The following is an 8010-nucleotide window of genomic DNA, read 5'->3' on the forward strand; positions in this document are numbered from 1 at the left end:
AGGTTTTTCATCTTACAATATCAAGTGGTTTGAAGAAACTGTTGTTGTGATTTGGGGCTATATAAATAAAACTGAATTGAAATGAATTGAAATATGCCCTCATAAACATGTATACAGTAATATATGAATGTGAAAGAAGAATGTACGTATGTGAGAGTGAGCAAATGAATTTAGACTCACAATATTACATCTTCAATGTGAATATGGAGATGAATAAGTGACTGTGACTTGTTGTGTAAAGCTCTAAGAGTAGCCCAAAATATTGTATGAAATACAGTAAATAATATTTCAGTGCATCCACTTATTAATTAAGATATTGACTTGATAAGAGAGTAAATATATGACCTTCATTGCCATATAAGAAGAGCTCAATGCACATTTCACATGCGCAAAAAAAAATTTTGTGCATATTTATTTTTAAGAAGTTTTGCACTGTTACATATTTAAATGGGGATATGTGTGTATACTATTATTTTACATATATTAAACTACATTAAAATACAAATTAGGGCAGGTCCCTCCTTGTGCCCAACCCTGTAGGTCTATAGAGAATACACTGTTACTATTGTATTATTTCTAATGTTGCACTGAAAGGTATAAATACCAGTACACTTTCATTTTCATCAAGATACTTTTAATGCCACTAAGTGGCTTAGCTCAAGAAATGACATCAACACAGAAATGGCCAGAGCAGGGATGGGCATTTCTACAACTGTTGTTGGTGGCATCTGTCTCTCATGCTGAGGAGCCAGTGTGCAGACAGAGAGGAGATCCTGAGAACCCACTGCTATCTAAGAATGGGGATATTATACTGGGGGGTATGTTCTCTTTTCACACAAGCTGGAAAGAGAGAAAGGATTCCTACATGAATAAACCTCTGCCACTACAATGCGCCAGGTAAATGACACCGCAGAAATTAATTTAGTTGAAAAGAATCTGCTTGAAATATGTAGATGCTAATGAGACTTGATAAATATTTTAACGTTCTCAGTTTTATAAATTGTTTGCATCAAATATTGTTGTTTGTAATGCTTATGTTGCTGTTTAATGATTTATACATAATTATTAGTCTCTGTTTTAAAGAACATGATGCAAAGCAAATTATTCATAAGTGTCTATTATCGTCTCAATTAAGTTTAAATTTCAGAGATTTGCAGTTTGCCCAGGCTATGCTTTTTGCCATTGAGGAGATTAATAAAAGTACAGACCTACTGCCAGGAATCTCTCTGGGTTATAAAATCTATGATACTTGTGACAATGTTGCAAGAAGTGTAGGAGTTACACTAGCTTTGGCCAATGGTAATGTGTCTGTACCGTCAAAGACACCATGTACCACATCTGCACATGTACAGGCCATAATAGGAGCAACCTCTTCTTCTACAACAATAGCGTTAGCTACTGTCACCGGACCTTTTTTTCTACCAGTGGTGTGTAGACTTCTTTCTTTATATCTAAAGACAGATAGATAGATTTTTTTGTCATTTCTATATATATATACATTTTTATAATTTTGTACTCTCTTAGATCAGCCATTTGGCTACATGTGCTTGTCTCAGTGACAAAACCAAGTACCCATCCTTCCTCAGAACAATACCCAGTGACTACTACCAGAGCAGAGCCCTGGCCCATTTGGTCAAGTATTTTGGATGGACTTGGGTTGGAGCTATCAGAACCAACAGTGATTATGGAAATAATGGCATGGCCACATTCACAGAAACTGCACAGCAGCTGGGCATCTGTCTGGAGTATTCAGTATCTTTCTTTAGAACAGATCCATCTGCCAAAATACAAAGGATAATTGAAATTATAAAGGCTTCAACCTCCAAGGTGATTGTTACTTTCCTTTCCCGTCCAGATTTGAATGTGCTTCTACATGAGTTCTTGTACCATAACTTGTCTGGGTATCAGTGGGTAGGCACTGAGTCTTGGATATTTGATTCACAAACTGCAGAAATGGACATACATCACATACTGGATGGTGCCATAGGTCTTTCCATTCCCATAGCACATGTCAGTGGCCTAAGAAATTTCATACTGACTGAGAAGCCACTGAATTCGTCTAATACCCAACTGTTTACTGAGTTCTGGGAGACACTATTTAGTTGTAAATTCAAGGACTTGAAGTCATCATCAGACATTCAGAGAGAGTGTACTGGACATGAAGACATGACTGGAGTTCAAAACAGCTTCATTGACATGTCTCTCATGCCTATCTTTAACAATGTCTACAAAGGAGTGTATGCTGTGGCCCATGCACTTCACAATATCCTGATTTGTAACAAAACATGTAACAAAAATGTGCAGCTAGATCCATTCATGGTGAGCTTTTTACTAGCTTAAATTATATTTTTCATATTAAGTCACATTGGCAAGAAAATTGTTTTAATTTAAAGAAATGGTTTCTTTCATATTCTTCAGCCAGTCCGTTTTCAGCATATCTGTCAAAACTAATTTAGCTATGTCATATATCTTAGATTCTACAACACATACGAAAGAGTCACTTCACAACAAAGGAAGGAGATGAGGTTCACTTTAACGAGAATGGAGATCCAGCAGCAAAGTATGATATTATAAACTGGCAGCCAAGAGAAAACGGAATTGTGGAGTTTGTAACAGTTGGTCTGTATGATACATCATTAGCTGTAGAAAAACAGCTACATCTGCAAAGCAAGGCTTTAATTTGGGCAAAAAACTCAAAGCAGGTACGCTGCGATACATTTTCCCTTCTATTTTACTTTTAAGATATCAGTTTGTATTTAAATTATTTTGCATTATTATTGTCATTATTTTAATGCTTAAATTTTAATAAATTACTTAAAATTCATCCAGGTGCCTTTGTCAGTTTGCAGTGAGAAATGTCCCCCAGGAACACGCAAGGTTCTCCAGAAAGGAAGGCCTGTTTGCTGCTATGACTGCATAAGATGTGCAGAGGGAGAAATCAGCAACGTTACAGGTGTGGTGATATTTTTTTTAAGGCTTTTTGCATTTCATTGGCAAGTTATTGTCAGTTATAAATACTTCCAACACATGTTAGAAGCTCATTGGAGAATTTCTGAATCATTTTAAACGATGTTTTTAAAATTAAATAATTGGTATATATTTACTGCAGATAACATCAGCATCCAGATCGCCTTCTTAAACTATGAACAGTAAAGCCACATATAGAAATGTAAATTAAATCCCATCTTTACCATATATTTCATGTTGAATTTTTATTATGTTTATTTTCATTTGTAGAAAGATAAAGACATGATCAAGAACAGTGCTCCAGTTTGTAGCTCTATGAACACAATAAGAAATGTTTGCGTGGTTTTCAGACCATTTCTGGTATTTTAACACACTTCATACCAGTAACCAATATAAAATAACAAGAGATACTTGTCATTTTATAAATGATGCTGCACTGTCAAAATAAGGACTGATGCCTTATAATAATCCAATACAACCAAAATAATAAAAAAAACATATAAAGGAGTAACAACAACAAAGTGAAAATTATAAATATTACACATAATCGACATTCATAATAAAAACACAGTCTTCTGTTTAGAGTAATCTTGAGTTCAGTGTACAGTGTGGATATGGTTATACAGTAAAAACCTCTTTAGCTATCAATATGAATATGGTACATGGTGAAGTGGAAATCATCCATCCATTTTCTGGTGCTCATCCAGGTCTCAGTCATGAATTAGAATTGAAAAATAAAATGAGATAAAAATTTCTCACATCAAATCAAATCAATCAAAATTTATTTATATAGCACATATTAAAAACAACAATGTTGACCATAGTGCTTCACAGTCAGTAAAAGCATGAGAAAATTAAGACAAAACAATAAAACAGGACAACAAACAATAGGTAACAACACAAAAAGCTAGAACAGCCAACTAGTTAGAATCAAAAGCCAAAGTAAAAAGATGGGTTTTAAGATGAGATTTAAAAGACTGGATAGACTCGGCGGTATGAATATGAACAGGGAGGTTATTCCAGAGTCTAGGTGCCACGGTTGCAAAGGCCCGATCACTTCTTGACTTAAGTTGAGACCTAGGTTGAGCATGTGATTGGACGATCCAAGTGCTCTGTTGGGATTGTATAGGTGGAGTAGTTCAGAAAGATGAACTACGTGAAGAAATCAAAAAGTACTCTGTGCTATATTGCATAAGTTCACTTTATTTTCTGTATTTATTTTGGCGGCTTACAAAATCATATTTATACATACAGTAGTCCACTTTCTTACTGTGACATGATAATTCTTGTCACAGCTACTATAGGCCTCTCAATAGTAGCTGGTGTTTGTTGTTGATGGAAAATAATTGAGTTCATTGAGTTAATTTTTTTCTCCTCTCAATAACAGAAATGAGGTCCCAAAATAGTATTTGAGGTTGTTTTCATTGCCAATTTTTATATCCAAAAAACAGAGGTGTATGCAGAGCTTTATGAATTTGTATATGAACATTTCTACTTCTGTGCTCCTTGGAAAGAAATTATAACATTATGCACTTTGCTTTAAAATGTAAACAAAAATATGCTATAATCACAAGAGCTATTGAACACTTTAAATGTCTCATTTATCCATCCTCACCTAACCACAAAACAGTGTAGCAGTCACTGAGTATATTTGTTGGTTCTGACTGTACAGTACCAGTAGAATATTACATGGATGTTGTTGTAGATGCAAATGCAGGCATAAACTATTATACTCAGTAAGAGTAACATTTACTTCAATATTCATTTCCAGATTCAGTCACCTGTGTGAGATGTCTACATGAGTTTTGGTCAAATGAAAGAAGAGATGCCTGTATAAAGAAGGAAGCAGTGTTTCTATCATATGAAGACATTATGGGAGCTCTGCTTACTGCAGCATCTTTAATCGGAGCATGCATGACGATTGGTGTGATACTTATTTTCTTCAAGTACAGGAAAACTCCTATTGTCAGGGCAAACAACTCTGAACTGAGCTTCCTGCTGCTCTTCTCCTTAATTCTGTGTTTTCTGTGTTCTCTGACCTTCATTGGTCAGCCCTCTGAATGGTCCTGCATGTTCCGACATGTAGCATTTGGGATCACCTTTGTCCTCTGTATCTCTTGTCTTCTGGGAAAAACTATGGTTGTTTTAATGGCCTTCAGAGCTACACGTCCAGGTAGTAATGTTAAAAAATGGTTTGGGCAGACACAGCAGAGACTCTGTGTTACAGCATTCACTCTTATTCAAATTAACATATGTATCATCTGGCTAACAACTTCTCCTCCTTTTCCATTTAAGAATTTTAAAGAAATTAAAGACAAGATCACATTAGAGTGTGCTCTAGGCTCAGTTGTGGGCTTTTGGGCTGTGCTTGGTTATATAGGAGTTTTGGCTATTTTATGTTTTATTTTTGCATTTTTAGCTCGAAAACTGCCCGATAATTTCAATGAGGCCAAGTTTATCACTTTCAGCATGTTGATATTCTGTGCAGTATGGATTACATTTGTCCCAGCATATGTCAGCTCTCCTGGGAAGTTCAGTGTTGCTGTAGAAATATTTGCTATACTTGCTTCCAGTTTTGGACTGCTAATTTGCATCTTCATACCCAAATGTTATATAATCCTAACGAAACCAGAGAAGAATACAAAGAAACACATGATGGGGAAGAAGGCACCAAATTCACTCTGAAAAATGAATGCGGTAAAATGGGATTTTAATTTGATCATTTGTACATAATTAGTTGGTCACCATCCTGTCAGAATAGAAAGAAGCTGTCAGCAGGATACAACTCCAATTGATACTGTCTTTATAGAAACTACTTCTCCTTTGTGATGTGTTTTTATTACTTACTTTGCAACTTACCTAAACAACAGCAACAACAAAAACAACAAAAAAAAAAACATACCAAGTGACTGATAGCTAAAGGTTATTGAGTCATTTACACATTCATCATGACATGCCTTTTATTTTGTTCTGTCAAACTCGGGAAGGTTTTGATTTGAATAACATGCAATAAAATGCTGATAAGAACAGTAAGAGTATCTATTATTCCTTATCTTGTTCGTTCTCATTATCAACAGGCTTCCACGCATAACCATTGCTGACTGCAGCACAGTCTAACTTGATGACAGTAGTTGCTTTGCATTGTCTATGGATGTGTTTTATTCATGATTCTCAAAGAGCAGCTAGACATAGATACATAGCAAATGAAATCAGGAAAGATTAACTTTTTTTCTCTTAATATATTGGTAACAGCAATAACAGTCAAGCTCTTCATTGGTGTAAGATCAGAACGAAATACAATATATGGTACTTTAGAACACGAGTTGTTAGTGTAAACAAAAATTAGAGTTAACAAAAAAAAAATGTGTTGGTGTTGAATGTCTAAAATACCTCTAAACTGCTGATCATGTACTCTTGCCTTTGCGCTGTGTTAGCTCTTCATCTCACATCTGGTACATTGTTGCTGATGCTGAATGGAATCTGTCTCCCAGGTAGATTGGCCCATTGTCAGTGACACAAAGTCTAGCTACTGAAGGTGGACATTAAACTCTACATGTATTAAGTGTAACTTACCCCATGGAGCACTGCTCTAAAAAGAGTCATAATGCTCCTAGCAGCGGGAATGAGTTTTATGTTTTAAAAAAAACAAGGATGCTGTCCACTTTCACCTTCCATGTTTTAAGCAATAGGTGTTTCTTTTTTCTTGATGGCTTGCTGCACTGAAATGGGAGAATCCACTTGTTAACTGTAATGCTGAGTATAGTTAAGTACTTTATACATGAGGACTTTGTAGAGGAGAGGCTGTTTGCGTGGGTGAACCAGTGGTTCACTGGACCAACAAGCTAAAGCCAGATCTGATTTTTCCATGCTGGGTCAGTATACAAACCAAGCTGGCAGAGCAGATGTCCATTGGATGCAATCAGCAATATTTTATGCGATAAAATGCAGCTCATCCAAACAACATAACTGGTCATTTTACAGACTAATGAGAAAGTATCGAGTAGTGTAACAAATAACTTTAGCCTAGGTTACTCATTGAACGTTAAGGACATCTGCACTGCCAGCTGATGTGACGCTTGGTTTTTCCACATGACTCAATGGCAAACACAGAACAGACAGTGTCAACTTCAACTTATGTGTCTGGTGAACCACCGATGCAACTGACTCAAGCCAGTTATCCACACAACTGTCATTTGCAAAGTGATCTACAAACCCAAACATTACGGCCCACAGGTGGATTACCCCATTTCAGTGCATCTAGCAAAAAAATTTAACACCAAACAACCAACCTAGTGACATCAGGTTCTGTACTGATACAAGATGGTGCTACACATGATGTAAAATCATTATACACTTTATCTTAAACCACACTTCAAAGACATTGTTAAATCCACGACAGTTTCTTAGAGTAGGGTCCAATGTTGTAAATTTTCCTCAGCATGTCATGTAAACTTCAGAATGAAATTAGTATCAGACTGATGACAGATCTTAATATCACATCTATGCATCACAGATGTGAAAGTGGAAGTGAATGGATGACCGTAACTTACTCTAAGAGTACTGTATAACCGTACTCTATAAAAGTATGTATTGGAAAAATATTTTTTCTACATATCCATTTGTAAGGAATTGTGATTTACATTGTTAATTCATATTTAAATGAACCTGTGTATATCCTTATTTTACAGATATGAACCTACATTACATGTGTATGTGAGGGCGCTGTGCATGTGAGGGCGCTGCTCCTGTGGCGACCTGAAGCAGGTGTTTATTAGTGTTTTCTTTCTCTTTCTTTAACTCTGTTCTTAACCGTGGTTTTAACTTTTTGCCGAGATGGAGATCTTCTACACGTTAGTTTTATTGTTGTTGGCGATATTCACCTGGAGTCATTCACTCTCACTGACAATCACTTATACACGCGAGGAACTACTTGGATTACGGTGGTCCTGTTTGTCTATGTACAACTCTTCTAATGCTCGGACAGATGTGATTCTTGGTGGCGGCTTTGGGACCCCTGTCAGATTGGATCGGAACTGTGGAGTA

General features: G+C 36.1%; 1 pseudogene; it reads left to right on the forward strand.

Annotated features, from left to right (window-relative positions):
• The first annotated feature begins 718 nt into the window (after positions 1–718).
• LOC102204707 (extracellular calcium-sensing receptor-like) lies at positions 719–5659 on the forward strand (annotated as a pseudogene).
• The last annotated feature ends 2351 nt before the right edge of the window (positions 5660–8010 follow it).

Source organism: Pundamilia nyererei, unplaced genomic scaffold (genome assembly GCF_000239375.1).
Source record: "Pundamilia nyererei isolate P.nyererei 1_Seehausen unplaced genomic scaffold, PunNye1.0 scaffold00117, whole genome shotgun sequence".
In the NCBI taxonomy this organism is placed as follows: Eukaryota; Metazoa; Chordata; class Actinopteri; order Cichliformes; family Cichlidae; genus Pundamilia; species Pundamilia nyererei.